Source organism: Cibotium barometz, chromosome 38 (assembly GCF_041138505.1).
Source record: "Cibotium barometz isolate CiBa-2024 chromosome 38, ASM4113850v1, whole genome shotgun sequence".
In the NCBI taxonomy this organism is placed as follows: domain Eukaryota; kingdom Viridiplantae; phylum Streptophyta; class Polypodiopsida; order Cyatheales; family Cibotiaceae; genus Cibotium; species Cibotium barometz.
Genome location: NC_141083.1, coordinates 43,480,890 through 43,505,187, shown reverse-complemented (window position 1 = coordinate 43,505,187; position 24,298 = coordinate 43,480,890). Strand labels below are relative to the sequence as shown.

At 47.0% G+C, this 24,298-nt stretch overlaps 1 protein-coding gene across 3 annotated transcripts in view; it reads right to left on the bottom strand.

The window, feature by feature from the left end:
- Positions 1–24,298, bottom strand: part of LOC147616752 (potassium channel KAT3-like) — a 190,067-nt gene that overhangs the window by 6,830 nt on the left and 158,939 nt on the right. The window lies entirely within an intron of this gene.

Below are 24,298 nucleotides of genomic sequence, written 5' to 3'. Positions count from 1 at the left end.
CTCTCTTGGGAAAGGCCGTTAGCCAAATAGGGGACGATCTCTTCAACCCATTCTGGAACAATATAGAGTTTGAATAGTAGAGCGTCTGATCATTCATCCTCCACTCCTATTGGTGGTTCTCCATTCGGGATGCCGCATGCACAACAAGTGGTCAGCATGCACACACTGTGAGCCCTTCCGTACGGTTACATTGCAATCAGATTCTAGCAAGATCAAAAGCCATCGCTTACCCTTCCCGTAGTGCAAGGCTTGTTGACCAAGTAAAGAAGTGGCTGATGATCTACGACGAAAAACGCGACTTTATTCGTCAAAAGAGGCTGGCAAAGCTAACAGGGAAATCCATGTTATGCTCTTAGCATCTATGTGCACGTGGAAGATAATATCCCAGTTGGGAGATCTTAGGATTAGTGCACTTGAGGCTTTCTTGAGTTTTTGGCACTCATCTGTCCACTCAAAGATGACAAGTGGTCTGTACAAGGGTCTTGCTATGTTGGCATATAATATTATGGATCTTTTGTAGTACCTGACGTGTCCCATGAATCGTTGGACACCCTTGAAGTTTGTGGGTGGTGGAAACTCATGGATCTTTTGTAGTACCCGACGTGTCCCATGAATCGTTGGACACCCTTGAAGTTTGTGGGTGGTGGAAACTCAAGGATCAGCTTCACCTCACTGTCATCCATAGACACATGTTCAATTCAATGGTGTTAATTGTGGTTATTGAGTGTTCGGCAAAAGGTCCACCACTCATGGGACGAGTTTTCCATGTTCACGGGTTTACCTTGAGTGTTTCATTCCTTTTCCGAACGTAGATGTGGTTTGTGTCCCAGTCATGAACCATTCTGGTTTCTTTCATGAGGGGTCTTCCAAGGATGCAGTCATAGGAATTGGCCTACTGAGAAAAGTTCATCACCATAGTGGTAGAAACTTAGCCCAAAGGTCTTGATTATCAGTTTTCGCAAAGCCGCATGGATTTCGTTGTGGCCTTATCAGCAAGCTTGAGTATTAGACTATGCTTGCAACTATGTTGGTAGTAAATCTTTCTTTAACATATTCCTTAAGCATGCATGTAACAAGCAAGAGTTTGGTGATGTCAAAGACCATGCCGTGGAGACTTTTATTGAAAGCATGCCAATCTAGAAACTCCACGAGGAGGACAATGATGAGGTGAAAAAAGCATATAGTGATGATGATGTCGGGGTTTAGCACCTCATCATAATCCTGGATGATTTTGTGCACTGTGTGAAGCATCCAGTCTTCGTTGGAGGAGGAGGGGTGATCGAGGTGGAGGTATCAAGGGGAAGCTTCGAGTTCTTCTCTTGCTCTTTCTCGAATAGGTCCCAGGTTCATCTTCGTTCGATTGGAAATTACATTGGGCTGACTCTGAGGTACTTCGGAGCGTAGCAGTACTGTTTTTAATACTTGGCCTGGAGAAGGTAGAGTCACAACCACACAGGTTGTTCACCCATGAGTTCGTGTGTGATTGGGGCAGCCCTGGCTTGTGGTCGCTTGTATCTCCCTCGGTCTCTCTTGACCATTGGTTGAACTTCTTCTCTAGATTCAATTTGATGAGCAAATGTCGAGGGGATCAATGATCCCGTTGATATTGGGGGTGGGGTTTGGGTGTTGCTCTATTCCAGGATCTTGATGGGCTCCTCGTCTGTCATCAGAACAGTTACCAGTCGCGAGACAAGTTGCAAGATAGTGCTTCGTGAGTCCCAGTTAATTTGGCAACGATTGTGCCCCCAACCATCCCCGTCCAAGAAGCACTTCTTTACGCATGGTACATGTAGGCATGACATAGAACTTCCCTTCCAAGCGGTTATTCCCAATGTGGAACATGGCAGTGAACGAACCTATGCATGTGGTTTTTAACGTGTTACTCCTTCCAGTTGTGCTTTTGTGGGTGTCAACAACGGTCTTTGTAGCGCATGCCATGTCTCACACCATGGCTAGGACCCGTGTCGACGAGTGCTAGCTTTTGTTCTAGCCGAGTTTCAGTGGTCATGCCCAGTCAATGTTTAGCGGGATTCATCTCCCAATCTTCTTTTTCTAGATTAATGACTTGGGGCATGTTAATGGAGATGTGGTGGTTGCACAACTTGTCTTGCCTAGCCTTAGCTTCGCGTTGGGCTTCTCATTTCATTGCAACCTCTTTTATTTTTTCCTCTTTCTTTTGGTGAATGGCCTTTAAAGCATTTGCAGTTAAAGAGCCATAGCAATGTCTAAGTTTGCTACCGTTGAATAATCCTTTCATATCACATTGTCAAGTGTTTGATGCGTGCGGATCCTTGAGGTGTGAGTTCGCTCACTAGGAATGGCCCCATTTCCTTGTACTTTAGCTTGCGCTTTTTGTTTATTTGTGCTGAACATAAGAACCATGTCCCCGACTTGAAGGAATTTGGCATCAGTCTTTGTGGTAGCACGAGCCTCAACCCGTTTGGTATAGTAGTCCATACTTGCGGCAATGATAAATCGTGCTTGAGTACCTCGAGCAGCCAAACTAATTGGTTTGACAAAGTCAATACCCTGTTTCTCAAATGGTTGAAGAGACACTACATGGTGCAGGAGATTTTTTTCACAGTTGTGAACCCCAGCGAAATGCTAACATTCATTGCAACCTTTTACGAATTCTGTTGCATCTCCGGGCCACTACAAGCCTGCTACTAACAAGACTTTTGCTGTGGTATCTGCCAAGAAATGTCCTCCAGCCACACAAGAGTAGGCTTGCTCAAGGACATCGACGTATTTGAATTCTTGAGGGCACCACCTCATGTTCCGTCTTGGCCTAGCTTGTACAATTGCCCTACAATCAATTGATAGGAGGATGCCTTTTTAATAAAGCGCCGTGCTCTGTCTATATTAAGGGGTCTCTCTTGGGGAAGGCCTTTAGCCAAATAGTGGACGATCTCTTCAACCCATTCTGGAACAATATAGAGTTTGAATAGTAGAGCGTCTGGTCATTCATCATCCACTCCCATTGGTGGTTCTCCATTAGGGATGCGCAACAAGTGGTCAGCGTGCACACGCTGTGAGCCCTTCCGTACGGTTACATTGAAATTAGATTCTAGCAAGATCAAAAGCTATCGGGTTACCCTTCCCATAGTGCAAGGCTTGTTGACCAAGTAAAGAAGTTGCTGATGGTCTACGACGAAAAACATGAATTTATTCGTCAAAAGATAATGGTGGTGTTTCTTTACAGCATAGACCAATGAGAGTCCTCTTGAAGTTTTGTTCCATGTCGTTCAATTGGTGGCTGGGAAAGCTAACAAGGAAATCCATGTTATGCTCTTAGCATCTATATGCACGTGGAAGATAATATCCCAGTTGGGAGATCTTAGGATTAGTGCACTTGAGGATTTCTTGAGAGTGTCATAGGCTTTTTGGCACTCATCTGTCCACTCAAAGATGACAAGTGGTCTGCACAAGGGTCTTGCTATGTTGGCATATAAGATTATGGATCTTTTGTAGTACCCGACGTGTCTCATGAATCGTTGGACACCCTTGAAGTTTGTGGGTGGTGGAAACTAAAGGATCAGCTTCACCTTACTGTGATCCGTAGAGACATGCTCAATTCAATGGTGTTAATTGTGGTTATTGAGTGTTTGGGGAAAAATCCACCACTCATGGGACGAGTTTTCCATGTTCATCGGTTTACCTTGAGGGTTTCATCCTTTTCCGAACGTAGATGTGGTTTGTCCCAGTCATGAACCATTCTGGTTTCTTTCATGAAGGGTCTTCCAGCGATGCAGTCATAGGAATTGGCCTACTAAGAAAAGTTCATCACCATAGTGGTAGAAACTTAGCCTAGAGGTCTTGATTCTCGGTTTTCGCAAAAGCCGCATGGATTTCGTTGTGGCCTTATCAGCAAGCTTGACTATTAGACTATGCTTGCGACTATGCTGGTAGTAAATCTTTCTTCAACATATTCCTTAAGCATGCATGTAACAAGCAAGAGAAGCATGTACTAGAAAACTTCAATCACAAGAGCAAGAAACTTAAACTCAATTGTGAAAATGGGATTATGTCTTTTCTCATTAGTCAAAATCTCTAATATACAAGATTCATATGTATAATGCCCGGCCGCCCAAGTAATGTCTGGTGGTCCAAAAGCTAGTCTAGGCTGATTTCCTAGTCTATGTATACACTACCGGCATTACATAAGTTGTAAGCTTAGGTTTGACTATCTTCTGACATTACACAAGTCAAAAACTCGGAGATTTCCCATAATCATTTTACATGAAGCGCATTGCACGATACAAAAAGTATGGCTTGAAGAAGATGCCGTGCATTTGGAGTAATGTTTGCGGTTTCATTCTCGGAATCGGCATGAAGCTTCATGGGAATCAATGGTAGAAGCTGTTGAAGTTTCCGTAGAAGTCGAAACGGGACTTTTTGTATTAGGTGGTGTGGTCCAATCCCTTGTAGCATGTCCAAAAGGCAGTTTCGATACATATCTTCGAATGTGAGGATCCTCTAGCCTTGCATTCACTGTCCTCGCATGCAGTAGTTGAGTATTTGTCGTAGAGTAGGGCCTTTCTTGATGTCAAAGACCATGCCGTGGAGACTTTTATCGAAAACATGCCAATCTAGAAACTCCACGAGGAGGACAATGATGAGCCAAAAAAAGCATATAGTGATGACAATGTCGGGGTCCGGCACCTCATCATAATCCTGGATGAACTTGCGCAGTGTGCGAAGCATCCAGTCTTCGTTGGAGGAGGAGGGGTGCTCGAGGTGGAGGTATCAAGGGGAAGCTTCGAGTTCTTCTCCTGCTCTTTCTCGAATAGGTCCCAGGTCCATCTTCGTTTGATTGGAAATTACATTGGGTTGACTCTGAGGTACCTGGGAGCGTAGCAGTACTGTTTTTAATACTTGGCCTGGAGAAGGTAGAGTCACAACCACACAGGTTGTTCACCCATGAGTTAGTGTGTGATTGGGGCAGCCCTGGCTTGTGGTCGCTTGTATCTCCTTTTTTCACAGTTGTGAACCCTAGCGAAACGCTAACATTCATCGCAACCTTTTACGAATTTTGTTGTATCTCCAAACAAAGTAGGCCACCACAAGCCTGCTGCTAACAAGACCTTTGCGGTGGTATCTGCCAAGAAATGTCCTCCAACCACACTAGAGTAGGCTTGCTCAAGGACATCGACGTATTTGAATTCCTGAGGACATCACCTCATGTTCTGTCTTGGCCTAGCTTGTACAATTGCCCTGCAATCAATTGATAGGAGGATGCCTTTTTAATAAGGCGTCGTGCTCTGTCTATATTAAGGGGTCTCTCTTGGGGAATGCCGTTAGCCAAATAGTGGATGATCTCTTCAACCCATTATATAGAATTTGAATAGTAGAGCGTCTAGTCATTCATCCTCCACTCCGATTGGTGGTTCTCCATTAGGGATGCGCAACAAGTGGTTAGCATGCACACGCTGTGAGCCCTTCCGTACGGTTACATTTGAAATTAGATTCTAGCAAGATCAGAAGCCATCGGGTTACCCTTGCCGTAGTGCAAGGCTTGTTGACCAAGTAAAGAAGTGGCTGATGGTCTACGACGAAAAACACGAATTTATTCGTCAAAAGATAATGGTGGTATTTCTTTACAGCATAGACCAATGAGAGTCCTTCTCTTGTAGTTTTGTTCCACATCGTTCAATTGGTGGCTGGCAAAGCCAACAGGGAAATCCATGTTATGCTCTTAGCATCTATGTGCACGTGGAAGATAATATCCTAGTTGGGAGATCTTAGGATTAGTGCACTTGAGGCTTTCTTGAGAGTGTCATAGGCTTTTTGGCCATCATCTGTCCACTCAAAGATGACAAGTAGTCTTTACAAGGGTCTTGCTATGTTGGCATATAAGATTATGGATCTTTTGTAGTACCCGACGTGTCCCATGAATCGTTGGACACCCTTGAAGTTTGTGGGTGGTGGAAACTCAAGGATCAGCTTCACCTAACTATCATCCGTAGACACATGTTCAATTCAATGGTATTAATTGTGGTTATTGAGTGTTCGGCAAAAGGTCCACCACTCATGGGACGAGTTTTCCATGTTCACGGGTTTACCTTGAGGGTTTCATTCCTTTTCCGAACGTAGATGTGGTTTGTGTCCCAGTTATGAACCATTCTGGTTTCTTTCATGAAGGGTTTGCCAAGGATGCAGTCATAAGAATTGGCCTACTATGAAAAGTTCATCACCATAGTGGTAGACACTTAGCCCAAATGTCTTGATTCTTAGTTTTCGCAAAAGCCGCATGGATTTCGTTGTGGCCTCATCAGCAAGCTTGATTATTAGACTAGAAGTGTCAAGTCGAGGTTGCCCCCACTTCTCCCAACAGTGCTTGGTAATGATGTTGACTCCAACCCCTCCATCTAGGATGGTTGAGTGTCCTTGTATTTTACGGGAAGGACCACATTCATGTCATCATTCTCGAAGTAGTGGCCTAATTTATTCACCGGCACTTTTGGAAAAGCTTGGTGAACTGCCTGTTCCCTAGCGGTGGGTTCGTCATCATCAAACTCATCCGAGGAGTCTTGTGGTGGTCGTTCTTCTATACCCGCCCTTAATCTTCCGTCCATCCAATCCTTTAGGTTCTTCCATAGGCTTGGGCTTCCTTGCAGCAAGGAGTCAACACAAATCTGGACTTGAGAGGAGAGGAAGGCGGTGAGTCTTGCTATGTCTCTAAGGGTATGTCCATTATTACTTACATAGCTATTAGGGCCGATAATGGTATATGGAATATGTATGGGCACTTTCGAGTGCGGAACTCTCCTATCGTCTCCTAGGATCTTGGAGGCAGTGGCTTCAAAGCTTTTGTTCTCATCTCCTAATCCGTGTTCCGAGTCTCCTTGGGTTGTGGAACGGATTGGTTCTTTTCCCGGTTTTCTCTTGAGCAAAGTGAAACCAACATCTGCGTTGGCACATCCACTTCGATAGTAGGAACCATTGGAGGTTCAACATCTATTTCCGCTTGGCATGCCCATACTAGTTCCTGGGCTACTTCTAGCCTGCTTTTTACCTCAATAGGATTGGGATACTCTGCCAGCTGTTTAGGCTGGTTGTTACCTCAATAGGATTGTGAAAGGAGTCTTCAAGGATCAAAGTTAGCCTTGTCTTCTGGTTTTAGTGATCTAAATCACTCTCTCACCTTCCATTCCATGGTAAGACCGAAGGCACTCACTCTTACCAGGTCATCATGTGTTGCACATTAAATCAAACACTTCCAAGTATGCAATGGGATCTCTAGTCCTATTGAGCTTTGGCATTAACGTTGCTATTTGCATTGGTTTGATCATATTTTGATGTCTAGGGTTTGGTCCCATTGTTGTAGCTGGTGGTGGTGTTACTACGAGCCCTGTTGCTACCCCCTCCCTATTTGGGTTGCTATTTTCAAGATGTCTTCAGTGGTCAGTGCAATAGGTAGTGGTATAGGTGGAGGTTGAGGTAGTGGTAGTGGTTGTGAGGAATAGTACGGGTAATTATAGGTCGATGGCGGCATGGCATATGATGGATATTGTCCTTGTCCTTGTCCTTGAGGCAAGTTGGAGTACTGTGGAGGGTAGCCGTGTAAGGCTGGGTCATACTGTGGAGGGTATGCTCCTCCCAATGTCGGATCTATTCCAGAGCTTCCTACTTCTTGCTGTTGAAAGGTTCCCATCGTTGTGTAACCGAGGGCTTGGGTTGTCTGTTTGACCCTAGTGGCCTTGGTTGTTGTTGCAGCCCTGGTAGCAAAGTTGAACCTGAATCCCCTTGTACTACTTGTACCAGGGTCTAATGTTGCGAAGCTTGAAGTTATAGATAGTGGGCCTCTAGGCTGTTCCGAACACTCCAAGGTTTGTGTTTTGAGAGTTCACTGAGCCAAAAGTTACTAACGTAGCCGCTATCTCTACGGCCATGCCAGTTGGGTTCTAGGAAGGATTACTACTTCCTCTACAGGGTTGGCGCTTCTCGTTCCTGAACTAGACTAGTGAGGATCCATATCGAGAAGAACTGATGGCTCCATGTTTAGCCTTTCTAGTTGGTGGTCTCTTACTTGCTGGGTGGTTTGATGAGTCAGTTGGACTTCTTGTGATAATGCCTCTAATCACGCCTACAAAACTCCTTTGAGTGGTTGTAGGGGAGTCAAGCACTCCAACTTCTTGGTCATACGAGGCTCTGAAGTGATAGGCTCCCAGTAATAGGCCTCACTCAAGCTAGCGTCTTCGCTATCACTCGAATACTCTATGATTAGGGCTGCTTGACTTCTATGAGTGACTATGAAGCGTGCTATAATTCCTCCTCCTGAGAAGGTGCTCTAGATTGTGTGTCGTTTGAGGCACTTTCTTCTAGTGGGGGATTTAGTCCAAAAATCCTTCCTGATCTTGTGTACATGAAAGGGTTATAAACTTAGAACACACCGTTCACACTGTCACAAGTCTTGTGGTGGTAACTTAGAACACACCGTTCACATTGCCACAAGTCTTGTGGTGGTCTTGTAAATTCTAGATTCAGTTGGATTTTTAAAGGTTTTGTCTTTGTTGGACTTGTGATGAACGTGCATTCACAAGTTAAGAATGTGCATTCCCATTTGGGTATGTACGTGGAGCGCGTGTGTCTAGGTTCCAGTTAGACTTGAGAACGGGCATTCACAAGTCTAGGAACATGCATGGGGAACTATGAACGTGCGTGGACAAATTTAGGACCGCGTGTGAATAGGTGTTCGTGTGAGTTGTGAACGTGCATTTCCACTTTGGCACGTGCGTATGTAATTCTGACAGGTCTGCCACTTGCAGTAGTGGAAGTCTCGGCCACGTGATAGTCAGTTTCTAGCCGTTTTTATCATTATGGTCATTTATGAGAAGAATATTTTCTGACCTTTCCTTGATGAGGATATTGTGCAGATTTGTTAGACTTAGGAACGTGCGTTCCTACTTGTGAACGTGTGTTCCCACGCCCAATCGAGCACGTACACATGCAAACTAAGAGCAATTCTTTGAGTTTTGGCCAAAAAATCTAGGTTTACCCTCTAATTCCTGCTTATTAATGCATATATTTAAGTTTTTGATTTGATAGGATGCTTTAGCTTTTCCCAACCTATCTAATAGTATGCTCAATGCAACCTAATGGTATTTCTACAAGGATTGAGATCAACACCTAGAATGAACAAAACCTCAGAAATGTGCAAATGTAAGAAAGAGCATGAATCGAAGGAAATAGAATAGAACACTTACTTGTAATCATGCAACTCGAGCTTGAAGGGTTGCTCCATGCTCCATTGCACGGAGGTAACCAAATAAACCAAAAATAAACAACAAAACAAGAGTTAAACACTACCAACCGGTGGATTTGCACTCCAACGGGGCTATATCAATACTCCAACTGCAAAGTATAGCAAGGGAGCCCTAAGTCAAGGTGCTTCCCCGGTAGCGGAGCCAAAGATGTTCACTGATTTGAGAACACTTGAGCCTTGCAAGATAGAGAGAAGAAGAGGAAGAATGCAAGGGTCTTACCAGCTTGCATCTCTAGCCACACTTGGTAGAGCAACCCTTTCTTGTGGACAGCTAGGGTTCTCAACCTTGCCTCCCTAGTTGTCACTACAAGAGAGCTTAGCAAATGGGTGGGGACTATACTCTTGGGCGTGGCTACTACCAAGTGGAGTTTGACACCCCAATAGCTTCGGACCGCGTGCTTCAGCTGAGCCACGTTGTGTTGCGCACAACCCAGGCCTTTTTCACATGTTGGCAGCATGGTTTTGATATTGCCTCCAATCCTCTAGCTGGAGTATGTGGATTCCCGGTCACAATCTGTTTTCTAGGCCTCAGGAAGGAGTACCTTCCTCTTCTCCTAATCACTGGGAGAACGATAGGACACGTGTTGGAATCTCCAATAACAGTCGCCTCAACGTTGACACGGATCGCTGGGATTCCTTCACTCTGCATTAGCATTTCCTCTCCAGAGATAGTACCGCACGTCATCTCTCTTCGATGCCTCCGGGGGGATCATTTAGGGGGTGGAGTACTCGGGCCTTCCAGGTTAGTGTTTCATTTGTTAGCAAATGGGTCACCTCACGAGAGCTTGCCCTCGTTGCGAGTCTAGGTGAGCTTTGCATGCTAGCCCAGCCCCTTCCCCCCGTAGAGTGGCGAGAGCGATCTTAGCACCTAAGCACCACCTCCCCACTCCGATGAGAGAGTGTCCAGCTAGAGTAGCGCGTTGCCGCCAGGCGAGACAGTACAAAGGGACCAAGGCAAGAACAGTCGTGTTAGAGAATCGTTTCGAGCATTCATCTCAAGATCAGTTGTGTGGAGTGGAGGTCCCACCCGCCCTCCAGGGGTCCCAACATCAAGTCCATCCTCGAGACCGATCCCACAGAGTGGTTTAGTATCAATCTTCTTGATTGTTCGGAACCACTCCCTGCCCTCACCCCCTCAAGAGGATTTGATCCCTCAGCAACATGTGCCCTTTCAAAAGTAGGAGCAGATGTCGACTTCCCCTTCTCCCTAGGATCCTCTCCCTCCTCCCGTGATACTTCCTTGGATCCCCCCCTCCACCCTCGCCCTCAGTCTCTCCACCATCCTCCCCTCTAGAGCCTCCTCCACACCCTCCCCCCCTCCCCCCCTCCCTCCCCCCAAGCCTCTCCCGAGCCCTCCCACCCGACCACCAACAGCCCCTAACCTTGGGAGGAGCCATCAGGCGAGGTCCGTCCGCTGACTGAACCACCACTTCTCGAAGCCTATAGTGATGAAGGTTGTTGGTTCCCCCTCTCCCTCCTCTCCTTGGATCCCCCCCTCCACCCTCGCCCTCAGCCTTTCCACCATCCTCCCCTCTAGAGCCTCCTCCCTCCCCCCCCCCTCCCCCTCCCCCTCCCCCCCCCCCCCCCAAGCCTCTCTTGAGCACTCCCATTTGACTACCAACAACCCCCGATGTTGGGAGGAGACGTCAGGCGAGGGTCTGTTTGCCGATTGATCCACCACTTCTCCGAGCCTATAGCGATGAAGGTTGTTGCTTCCCCGCCAATGAGAGCCCTTCCCTCGATGTCTCTAGGTGGTTCCCCCCAGCCGATGGACTACAGCTTCTTCAGATGCCTACTAGTGGATGCTGGTGCTTTTGTAGAGACTTCAGGCTCTCTCCAAGTCTGTGTCATCTTTCATCGATCCAGACTAGCCACTCCGGAGAGTGACTAGTATAGAGTTTGTCTCCTCAACTATTCATGGGATAGGTAATAGATCTTTCTCACCACCTGGGGGACTTGCGCCTCACAGACATTGTCTCACTTTTGGCCCTCAGTCCGCATGGAGCTTGGAGGATCAAGCCACAAAAACCAGGGTGGCGAGCTCGAGAGCTCGAGTGTCACATGCACTTTGCACTGTAGTGCATGGTGACAAGATGGCTCATTATCATCAGTACAACATTGTATAGTGTTAGTACCCTTTAGGATAATTGTCGTACGCCGTGACCCCATTGTAATCCTCAGTCCAGGATATGTCAGGCACGAGCTACGTAGGTCATTCCTCAGCCATAGTGAGTGAGTGAGTCAGTCGACGTCCCTTAACCCACTCGGAGAGAATCATTCATGCATATAGATGTCTTAGAAGCCTTAGTGTTTGCATCAGGACATGTTTGCATTGTGCATAGCATTCATTCCATGTGCATGTACATCATCTAGAACATTGCAGAAGCCTCAGAACATCATCTAGTATTTTTTCCATATTTTTAGTATTTATTTATTATTTTCCAGCATTTAAATACCATTAATAACCTTTATTATCCATAAGACTCAGTCGTGTAGCTCTAGGGAGCCAACCGACCAGCCCATAGTTCATATAAATAGCTTTTAGCGTTCATACCTCAATCATCTCATAATTCAGCAGTCAACCATCAAGCGTTGGAGCCTTCAGCCTAAGGAGCATCAGCGATTGACCATTCAGCATCTAGAGCACTTCAGCCCTCAGCGTTTGCAGCCAGCGTTTCATCCTACAGCATCTAGGAGCATCTACGCATGTGCACTCAACCTCCATCAACAAAACGCATCAGTTCCCAGCATTCAGCCCATCAAAAGACCTGTGTTTTCTGCATAGGAGCAGTTTTCAGCATACATATCATCATCGTTTTGCTACAGCAGTTCGGTGAAGGTAACCCGTATTCATTCATTCATTTTAAGCATTCATACATAGCTTAGAACAGTCCCAAACAGCCCATACCTCAGCCTCAGATTCGCAGTCTTCCCTCATTCCATTGGGAAGAGTGCATAGGCTCGAGATCGGTCATTATTGGTGCTTTTACAGCCGTGTATAGTTCAGCCCGACTCTTGGTCCTCCGAGATCTTGTGTTTGGCTTATCATCAGTCCAAAGTCATTCTCTTCAAAGTAATAAAAGCAAATACTATTCTCGTAATGGGATAGGGGGCCCTTCAGTGGGTAATTCGGGACCCAATCTGGTGTATAGTTTCTCTCTCTCTCTCTCTCTCTCTCTCTCTAAATCTCTTAAAGTTTGAAGTCATAAAAGTGGATTGCTAAACTCGTGAAACTCGGGATACAATAGGTAGTGTGAGACTTGTGTGACAGGATCCTTAATTACGAATACTTCCGCTGCATGTTACATCGAGTCTACCTTCGTGTTCCCCCCCCTACACATACCTCTACTGTGACAGCTGGGGCCTAGTTAATGCATACAGTCGAGCCAGAGTGGACTGGGCCCACATGGAGCATAGGATCGGGAAACACCTTCGACTTTTGCGCACTAGGACAGACTATGACTACTTGCCATCCAAACCCTTGCCCAAGTCTCACAGGGTGGAAGGCAGCTCAGACACTACTCACCCCACTAGACCCTTTCGATCTCTTGGAACATTCAAGGATTGGGCGGCGCGTAGTGCTGCTGTCAGTGGGGAGTCCTTCGTTAGGAGTTACAGAGAGCCTTAGTGGGAGGCTCTATTGACATTCTCTTTCTTTAGGAGCATAACTTGTCAGCTGGTCGTACCTGCAAATGCAGGAAGATTTTGCAAGGCAGGAGCCACACCTTTGGTCACCTGCCTTTGGTCCGCCGTCTAGGATCCAGGGCGGAGTATGCATCTCAGTTTGTGAGCAGCTTCTTCCGGCAGTGGTGGACTCCTGCACCATAGTCCCAGGGAGGGCACAATGGGTGATTATCAGACTTGAGGAGGACTGGGTGGGCATTCCTAAGCATGATTCAGTAAGGCCTTGCAAATGCAGGAAGATTTTGCAAGGCAGGAGCCACGCCTTTGGTCACCTGCCTTTGGTCCGCCGTCTAGGATCCAGGGCAGAGTATGCTTCTCAGTTTGTGAGCAGCTTCTTCCGGCAGTGGTGGACTCCTGCACCATAGTCCCAGGGAGGGCACAATGGGTGATTATCAGACTTGAGGAGGACTGGGTGGGCATTCCTAAGCATGATTCAGTAAGGCCTCCCTGAGGCTGATTTTTGGTATATGGAGAGCGACTTTAATATGCTGGAGACCATGGAGGATAGACTAGGTGGTAGCCAGGATACGGTTTCTGGTGCAGAGCTTGCTGCTTGGAACGAGCTTGTCTTCACCATCAAGGGACAGGACTCCTAGCATCTCCCAAAGTTTGGGCGTTGCCAGGGGAGTTTGAGATTCTCCAAACTGACAGGAGGAGCGCACGCCCAATCTCTCATGTTTGGTTCTATGTTGATGATTGGGTCTGTGGACGAGGCAGTTTGGTGGGTATTTCAGACCATTCACCCGTCATTCTCTCTCTAGAGGACCCTTGGTGACAGAGAGCCTCCGCATACCCGCCGAGAGCTTGATCCAGGACCTGGAGATTTGTAGGAGGATTGAGAAGCTATGGGAGAGCTTGGCCTTTCATGAGGGCACATCGGTGACCCACAGTCTGCACTGAGATCAGCTGCATAGAGGAGAAGAGAGTGGAGTATAGATTCCATGCCCGTGCACAGAGTGGAGTATAGATTCCATTCGAGAGGACAGGACCTCACCACCAGAGGGATGGCATCCCCGGGATTAGAGGATCGGACGGCACCATTAGTTCCAAACTTCCCCCTAGGTTCAAGCCATAGCCACTGGCTATGGCTCGAACCTGAAGAAGCCACTAGCCACTGGCTTCTAGCGTTCCCTCCTCACTGTACAGCCTCACTCCCCACCACTGGTGCAAGATACGAGAGAGGGGGTCTAGTGGCACACGTGTGAGGTAGTCGCACTGGCTCTCCGGAGTTTCTTGATGACACCCTTCTCTTCCGAGGAGATCGTTGAGGCTTATAGGTACTCCCAAGGGGCAAGTGTCGAGGTGAGGATGGGCTTCCAGTTCTCCTGTTTCGTCCGCATTGGGAGCTCATGGAAGATGGCTTCCAAGCGACCTTCAATGAGATCATGATTCCCAGATCTATGCCAGAGAGACTGGCAGAGGGTTTGATTCACTTGATCCCCAAGGGGGTAGGTGCCAAGTTGGAGATTCGCCAGTGGAGACCTATCACCCTCTTGGGGACAGCCTACAAAATCCTAGCCAAAGCCACTGCACCCCCACCTCCCAGATCTGATCCATGGCACGTCGATAGGTTTTATTGAGAATAGGAGCATCTTGGATAACATCTTGACCTTTTGGGAGATGTGACCACCATGGCCCGTCTACCGCAGCAGGACTTAGTGAATCTCCCTCTGGCTTTCAAAAAACTTACGACATGGTACATTGGGAGGCAATTGTGCACGATGGGCTTCCCTGCCACCTGGATTCAAGGTGTCTCTGCCCTCTACTTGGCCTCTCACATTCAGGTCTTGATCCAGGGTACTGGGGGCGACAGGTTTCCACTCTCGCTCAGTACGCAAGGGATGTCCCCTTGCACTCTTCCTCTTTATGGCAGGGGCGATGAGCAATTTTTTTGCTTCCCAAGAGACTAGATTACAAGGCCTCAGGCTTCCTATCAGATCTAAAGAGGAGATCCTCGATTCAGAGTTTACAGAAGACTAAGCACCCTATCTCTCCATAGATGTGGAGAATCTCCAGAGGTTTGCGGATGCAGTTGAGATATTTTGCTGAGCCTTCAGGGGCACATATCAACTGGCATGTCATGTGGATTTCGGGCTAGCTCATCCCCTACCCCAACTTTTCGACCAATTGAGTTCTTTGAGTGGATTCTGAAAGGTACTCCAGTGTGTTATCTTGGCTGCCACCAAGTTGAAATTGACATCACCTCAAAGTAGCAGCTTGCCCCCCTCCTTGTGAGCATTCGGAAGAAGCTTCTCTATTGGAGCATGACCAGGTTCTCACTCGCTCGTCGAGTAGTGGTAGCAAACCAAGTCCTTCTCGTTACCATGTGGTACATCCCCTCTTGCCGGGCCTTCTCCAGGGTGCGTATTGGTCAGGTACACCGGCGGTTGGTCTGTAACTTCCTTTGAGCAGGCAGTGAGCACGGGCCAAGGTGGTGTGGAGCGTCATCATTCAGCCTCACCACGGGGGCAGCCTGGTATTATTGATCCTTCTATGCAGAGCAAAACCCTCTGGGCAAGTTGATCATTAGACGCCCCCTCCCCCTTCTGGGCAAGCTGGTCATCAGAGGCCTCCTCCCAGGCGGTGAACCTCCGAAGGACTTTCTCATGGTCTGCATCTCCACACGCACTCCAGTTCTTGGCGGTCACTAGTTGCCGAGCCCCAGATGGATCTTCACAACAATGAGGACCCGCGGCCTAAGCCCAGCCTTTGAGGACCAATTTGCGGCCAGCCTCTTCTGAGCCTAGAACCACATTCGCACTGCTCTTCACTAGTCTCCCTTAGTCCTAGACAAGGAGAGACTTCGTCAGCCCCACTAGTTTGGAACCCCTTGTTCATCCTTCCTAGTGGACACTAGACACATGCTAGGCTCCCTTCCTCACGTCTCATGGGGAGCGAGGGACCAGCCTAGTCTCTTGGAGAGTGGCTCACCTTTTGGCAGCTCCCGCTAGGGGCTGAAGAGCGGACCCTAACTAGGATTCGAGGCAGAGACAGTCTCACCCTTGACATTGACTCCTCCATCCCTCTTGAGTGGCTCACACCTGTCCAGGTGAATGGGAGAGATGATTAGGGTTAGGTTAGAGTTCATGTGTGGGAGACATACACAGAGAGAACAAGGGAGAGAGAGAGAGAGTTGTGGGGATAAGTCAACTCATGGGAATGAGTGTGTGACTCCCCTATCACACATATATATTGCACTAGTACACATAGTGCACTTAGTACATTAAAAGTACTAAGTGTACTATGTACTATAACTTATGGGCTTGTACACACTATAAGGGTGGGCATTATGCCTTTACCCCAACAACCTCCCACTTAAAGGCAAAGTGCCCTTAAATGAAGGAAAAGAAAAAATCAGCATGTACATGATAATATACAAGGCCGTATCAAGGCTGAAACTGGCCTCATCCAATGCCCATCAAGTGTCTGCAATGAGCAAACCGCTCCGGAGGCAAACTCTTTGTCAACAGATCAGCCGGGTTGTCATCCGTGTGAATCTTAACAAGCTGAATTTGCTTGTTCTCTATCACCTCTCTGATGAAGTGATACTTCACATCCACATGCTTCGTCTTTGCATGAAAAACAGGGTTCTTTGCCAACTGGATGGCACTCTGACTGTCACAATGCAACAATGGAATATCCCCTGTATAACCCAAATCAACCACTAATCGAGATAGCCATAATGCCTCCTTGCAAGCCTCTGTGGGCTGCAATATACTCGGCCTCTGTAGTAGATAAGGCAGTGCACTTCTGCAACCTGGATATCCATGACACAGCACCTCCTGTGAATGTAAACACATAACCGGTAGTAGACTTCCGGTTATCTGGATGACCGGCATAATCCGAATCCGTGTAACCATGCACTAATGCATCCTGTTTGCCAAAGCAAATGCACATATCCTGTGTGCCCTTCAGGTATCTCATGATACCTTTCACTGCTTCCCAATGCTTCTTGCCAGGGTTGGCCATGTATCTAGAAACCACTCCCACTGCAAATGCAATGTCCGGCCTAGTAGCAACCATGGCATACATGAGACTGCCACAAGCTGAAGCATACGGAATCTTGGCCATATCAGCCCTGCCACTATCTGACTGTGGACTGTCCATAGCACTGAGTTTCACATATGGAGGCAAAGGAGTACTAGTCTTCTTCCCCCCGTCCATATTGAACCTCTACAAAACTTTGCCAATGTATTCCTTCTGAGACAAATACGACACATGCTGATTTCTGTCCCAAAGTATCCGCATACCCAAGATGTGATTTGCATCACCCAAATTCTTCATATCAAAGGTTTGGTGCAGCCTCTACTTCAAGGTATCCATCTCCTTACGAGATTTCCCGGCAATCAACATATCATCAACATACAAGATGAGGATCAATAGACTGCCATCCAAAGCTTTCTTGGTGTACAAGCAGTGATCTATGTCACTTCTCCTGAATTTCTGGGATTTCATGAATGTATCAAATTTATGATACCATTCCCTTGGTGCCTGTTTGAGCCCATAAAGACTCTTTTTCAGCTTGCATACAAGCTTCTCCTTTCCAATCACTGCATAACCCTCTGGCTGCTGCATATATATCTCCTCATGGAGATCACCGTGAAGAAAAGCAGTCTTCACATCCATCTGAATCAAGTCCAGATCATCATGTGCAACCAAAGCTAACACAGCTCTAAGTGTGGTCATTTTGACCACTGGAGAGAAGATCTCCTCAAAGTCCACACCATATTCCTGCTTGAAGCCCTTAGCCACTAACCTGGCTTTGTATCTTGGCTTTGCATCTGGTGCAACTTTGAGCCTGTAAACCCATTTGCATGGCAAAACCTTCTTGCCTGCAGGCAAATGCACCAACTTCCATGTTCCATTTTTGTGCAAAGAATCCATCTCTGACTTCATGGCACACTCCCAAAGAGCCTTGTCTGCCCTCTGTAAAGCCTCCTTATAACATGAGGGCTCCCCACAGTCAGTGAGCATCAAGTAGTCAACCCCTGGAACAAACCTGTCAGGGGCTCTGGAGGGTCTAGTGGACCTCCGTACCCAATGACCATCATTTGCAGGTTGCTGTCCAGCCTGTATATCACCTATTCCATGCCATAAGGCTGAAAAATCATGCCCGGTATTTCCTCTAACTGTGGTCCATCTCTGGCTGTCCATTTGGACCATTTTCAGCACCATTTAAGGGCTGGTTTTCCTGCTGTAATGGCTGATTTACAGCCCTTTGTTGTTGTCCATGATGTCCATCATCATCAAAGATGACTCTGCCAGGCTCCTGTTGCCTTGCAGGCTCCTTATACATGCATGTTTCATCAAAAATGACATCATTGCTGCGTATAATCTTTCTATTCACGGGATCCCAAAGTCTATACCCCATTTCACCTCTGTCACCATATCCTAGGAATATGCATTTGTGAGACTTAGGATCAAGTTTGGTGCGCATTTCCCTGCGTATGTGCACGTACGCAACGCAACCAAACACTCTCAAGTGCTTGTATGACGGAGGCTTCCCTGTCCATACTTCTTCTGGCACTTTCCCACCAAGCCTCGTGTTAGGTGACCTGTTTATAAGATGAACGGCTGTCATAACAGCTTCAGCCCAAAAACCATGAGGTAATGCAGCATGTGACAACATAGAACGGACCTTCTCCTGTATGGTCCTGTTCATCCTCTCTGCTGTCCCGTTTTGTGGAGGATCATAAGGAGTAGAGAGCTCCCTCTTGATGCCTTTAGCATCACAAAAGTCCTGAAACTGTTTGGACATATACTCTCCACCATTGTCGGAACGCAAAGCCTTCAGTGTTTTGCCAGTTTGATTCTCAACAAGAGCAACAAACTTCTGAAACACTGAGAATGTATCACTCTTCAAACGAAGAGGATAAACCCACACCTTGCGTGTGGCATCATCAATAAAAGACACAAAATATTTTGCCCCTCCCAAAGAAAGCTGAGGCATCTCACATACATCTGTATGCACAAGCTCCAACTGAGCATCTTTCTGTCCAAGAGCTTTCTTGTGGGGGCACTGGAGTTGCCTGCCATATATACAATGCTCACAAAACTGAAAACTTGAAAACTTTAGAGAAGGCAAGTAACCCAAACGAGACAATTGCTCCATTCCCTTGACACTCATGTGTCCCAACCGGCTATGCCACATAGAGATTTCCGGCAGCTCGGTTGCATTTACATTAGCATGGTGACAAACACCTGCATGCATAAAGTAAAGAGTGTCCACCTTAGAGCCTCTGGCAACAACCAGTGAGCCCTTACTAATTTTCCACTTTCCACGACCAAATGTGGTAACATAATCAGCATCATCAAGCTGTCCAGTAGAAAGCAGATTCTTCTTGATCTCAGGCACATGCCTGACATCATGGAGCATAAGCTGTGAGCCATCTGAAAACACAAGCCTCACATCACCTCTGCCAAGAATCTTGCATGCATGGTTATCACCCAAATAAACCACTCCTTCATTGCCAGCAGTATACCTGACAAACAAGTCTCTGCAACCTGTGACATGAAAGGAGGCACCTGAATCAATGATCCATGAGTGCATACCATGACCACCTGTAAGAAGTGAATGGGCATCAAGTGAAGAAGTAAATAGGACCTCATCCTCACTGTCACCTGCATGTGACACATTGATTTCTTCAATCTTGACTCCACTTTTGCCCTTTGGCTTTACATCTTTGGCTTCATCTTTGTCTTTGTCTTTACCTTTTCCCTTTTCTTTTTGATCATTTTTCCATTTGTAGCATTGCTTTTTAATGTGTCCCTTCTTGCCACAATAATGGCATTCCAAGTCCTTTTTGGAGCGAGACTTGCTCCTTCCCCTTTCTTGGCTTTTACCCCTTTGCTGGGATCTCCCACGTGCATTCATTGCATTGGACTTTCCAATAGAGTTGTTTTTCCTGTTCATCTCTTCTTAAAGAAGAGCACCCTCAACGTCTGCATATGACAGCATAGCATTCGAATTGCTAGTGGCTGTCCTGAATGTGTCCCAACTCTCTGGCAAAGTGCATAAGAGAAAAGTGGCTTTGAACTCATCGTCCATTGCCAACTTTTGATTTATAACTTGGCTGACAGTACCATTAAACTCATTGAGGTGGGCTGCCATAGACGCCCCTTCCTTCATCTGAAGACCTATGAGTTTCTTCAACCAATACACTTTGCTTGAGGCACTTTGCTGGGCATACAAGTCCTGCAATCTCTGCCACATTCCCCAAGCTGTCTTCTCTTCACGAATGCTGAAAAGTAAAGAGTCTGACACAGACAACATGATAGTAGATCTTGCCAGCTCATCCATATCTTCCCACTCTTCAGCAGTAAGAGAAGCGGGCATTAAACCCCTTTCTTTGATAGGCTTGTGCTGCTTTTTCTGGAGCAACACATTATAGCACTGGGTTTGCCAAATATCATAGTTATGTGAGCCTTCAAGCTTCTTGATGTGAAGCAATGAAGAGCTCTCACCTGTGGTTGCCATAGCAATATGCAACCTTTGTCAATGCCTGACTCCCTGCAAAATGTGCAAACACTGCACCAAAAGCACACAAAGTGCTCACAGTTGTTCTCCCAAGCTTTATCTCCCACTGCGGAAGCACAAATGTAACTTTTCTCCCACTTTATGTGATGAAATCACCAAAATCTGGTTGCTGCAGATTTAGGACAGCACCTTAAATGTGCTCTGTTGCCCTTCCAAAGTACTGTACAGCTGTACTAAGTGCTCACAAATGATGTACCAAACCTGTACCGGCAAGTACAGCAGCTGAAATTGAACCTTTTGCTCACTCAAATCAGTGTACAGCCAATGCAAAACTTGCACAAAGCTGTGCCAAATCTATACCAGCAGGTACAGTAGCAATAAATGCTCTCCTGGCTGTCCAAATGAGTGAAAATCAGACTTTTACAGTCCCGAACACTGCATACAACAGTCCCGAACAGAAATTGGGCAAAAGCCCGTTGACTGCAAGCTGATTTCTGAGGATTCAAGGCATAAATGTCTTGCCTGCTGCTTTGCCAAGCTTAACAAGCATAAAATCTTGAAAATCCCCTTGATTTAAGATCAATTGCTGATCATACATGGTACATTGACGCACATGAAGGCATCCAAAGTCTTCACAGTGCTTCCCCCTGGCCACATATACATCCAACACATGAAAGCCCCTTGATTTACAGGCACATTGAGTGCTTGTCAGGCATCAACACGTTGCCCAAAGCGTCAACTGCGAGTGCCTGCATGCAAATCAACTTAATCGGCACAAAAGCCCCTTGATTTGCACTGCAATTTGCTGCAATTTTTGCCCGAATGTGCGATTTCTCACATCATACAGCATGTATGAGTGCTTAATTGCACAATTACATCAAAAGCCCCAAATTTCGATATCCAATTTCCTGCAAATTAATCCTGATTGTGACCAATGTCACCCGATTTTGCCAATTTTGCTCAAAATTGAGCAATTGGGCACCTGTACCTGCTCAATTGATTATTGTACTTGCTCAATTGCAAGTCCCAAAAAAAAATGAAGCAAGATACCTTGTAATTTCTGATTTTTTGTTGCAGAAAAAAAATGGGTGATGAATTTGGTTCTGCTCTGCAGAAATTTGATGTTGTTGGAGGGCTCTTCAGGCGTGCTGCAGGAGTCATGGAGACACAAGCTGTTGACGCTGAGGTTTTGCTGCTGCGCTGACTGGTTGGGCAGCGTGGCTGCTGCTGCTGGGCAGCGTGGCTGCGCCTGCCCTCTCTTCAGTGCTGTGCGCTGTATACACGTAAGCGTTGTTACGCTTTGGAGAAGGTTCCGCCCAACGCGTTGCTTCGCCGACTCCGCCTGTAAGCCAGTCGACGACTAACGCCCAGCGCTGACACGTGGCTGTGAAGAGTGCGTAAAGGCGTTGAATGCGCTGGCCTCCTCGCTCGACGCCTGGCTGCTGCCTTCGCTGTCTCCGCCTAGCAGCGCTACACGATTAGCGCTGCTGTTGACGCCCGCCTACTTGTCTCGCCTATTGGAGCTGTCGCTATCAGATGTGCTGTTCAGCTGTTGGTCTGCGTTGTAGAAGCACAAGAGAGAGCTCTCGTGTTGGCTCCTTCGTGGGCTTAGCGGCCGATCTCCGTTGGGGAGGCCTACGGTGTGCTATGTTACTGTGTGGTGCTGTCTACACACTGTGCGCTGCTACTCTTGCTACGTTTCTTGGCTATGCCTACATCGCCTACCTGCCACACTTGTTGCATAGCTCAGCACCACAAGTCTCAACCAGCTCTGATACCAGTTGAATGGGAGAGATGATTAGGGTTAGGTTAGAGTTCATGTGTGGGAGACATACACAGAGAGAACAAGGGGGAGAGAGAGAGAGTTGTGGGGATAAGTCAACTCATGGGAATCAGTGTGTGACTCCCCTATCACACATGTATATTGCACTAGTACACATAGTGCACTTAGTACATTAAAAGTACTAAGTGTACTATGTACTATAACTTATGGGCTTGTACACACTATAAGGGTGGGCATTATGCCTTTACCCCAACACCAGGACCCGCCTCTCCCTGAGTGGGTAGGGTTTTTTACCAGACATGATATCCCAATAGCAGTCCATGGTGCAGATGGAGGCACTCTCATGAGTCTCTCTATAGGATCACAGGGAAGATTGAGCCGTCCCGCCCTTTCTCGACAGAGGACCTCAACAACTTCACTTTGAAGAGGGTGAGAGTAATCGGGTTTCATGACCATAGATGGCACGTCGTCCCGATCCCGACCAAAGTGGCCAGTGAGAGATTGTGGAGATTATGGTTATGGGAGGGCCGACCACTGATACGGCTGCAATGGGATCCTGGTGAGTGGCAGAGCGGCATGATTCTCTTCGCCCTTGAGAATGCCCCCAATACGACATCCCCTTCTTTGAGTACGCAGTCCGTCTGGATCACTCGGGATTCAAATGCCAGAGGTTGATATTACGCCAACGGAAGCAACACACTGGTAGACTGGTCACTTAGGGCATCCCCACGGGTTTCCTCCGTGGGTTTTAAAAACACCTGTGGGACAGCTTCCGGCCATGACCTCGGAGAAATTGTTTTTCGAACTCTTAAGTCTTAGGATCTCATGAATAATATCAAAATAAAAATTTATTAATATATAAATTTTGGCAGAATCATGAGACGAGGAAACCGTGGTCGTCAGCCAGACCCTGTCTCTGAAGTTGACGAGCTTGACCTTGATGTTCGCAAGGCTCTTCATAAGGTAATTAGTGAATATTGATCTTTTCTATAATTTCTCAATGTTTCTCTCTTCTCAACCCCTCTCAAGCTTGAGAACCAGCATTGAGGCATGGCACATTTGGTGTAGCGAGACAATTGAGGGCACCCTCACCCCCCTAGCGGAGGCCATTTGTGTTATATAGATAGATATCATTCATACCCTCTGCGGCCAGTGGGGGAAGCTACAGGGTGATTCAGACTGCATGTAGATGTCGAGAGGCCTTCCTACGCATTTGGCAGCAGGGCCCCTTCCTCTTGGACAGTGCCGATGACCTCACTTGGCACTAAAGGCCACGATTTAGCTGTCCCCCCACGCCCCACACCCCACACCCCCGCGCCCCCCCCCGCCCCCGCCCCCCCTCCCAATGAGGTAGTTCCCTTCAAGGGCGGCCAGCCATGAAGGGGACTACCCTCACCAGTGTTTTTCTCTTCAGGGTTCTGACCATGTACTTAAGCCTGTTGGCTTCAGCTTGTTGGCTGGTTTTGCATAAAACTAATAGTAGGATCTATTTCTCAGAAAAATAAAGCAAAAAAAAGAAAAAAAAAAAGAGTGCCTGCATCTCGAGCCTTATGTTGTCTAATATTACACCAATCTGAAGATGTGACTGACTGGGTCTGATTAGACCGGATGTAAGGTAGCCAACATAGGCCAACCTAGCATACAACCCCCACTGAAGGCTATATATAGACACGTAGCACAGCTCATTATTCATCAATCAGATCACTACATGTGCGCCCTTGGAGACATAGTGCATATAACCTCTGTCTCAATAGTTTCCAAACACGCCATGCTCAACATCAACTGGAGCAAACGGTGTGGGAAGCAATTGCCATCAATTGTAATCATTGGTTTGCAACAGTAATTTAGTATTAGTTTCTATTTTATTTATTTGCAAAGTGTGCCTAGTCTTGTTCTGTGAAGATCCTACATATTGTATTGATGCATAAGTTAGTAATTTCTTATACTGATGCTGTGATGCAGTTTCCGTCTCAGGAAGATCTTCCTATTTTTATGACTGGTGGTCCACTGGAGTCTTTCAGTGGGCACCTGGCTGGCGATGGCTAGCCATCTCACCACCAGCAGTAGATGCGGAAATGACTCCCCCTCT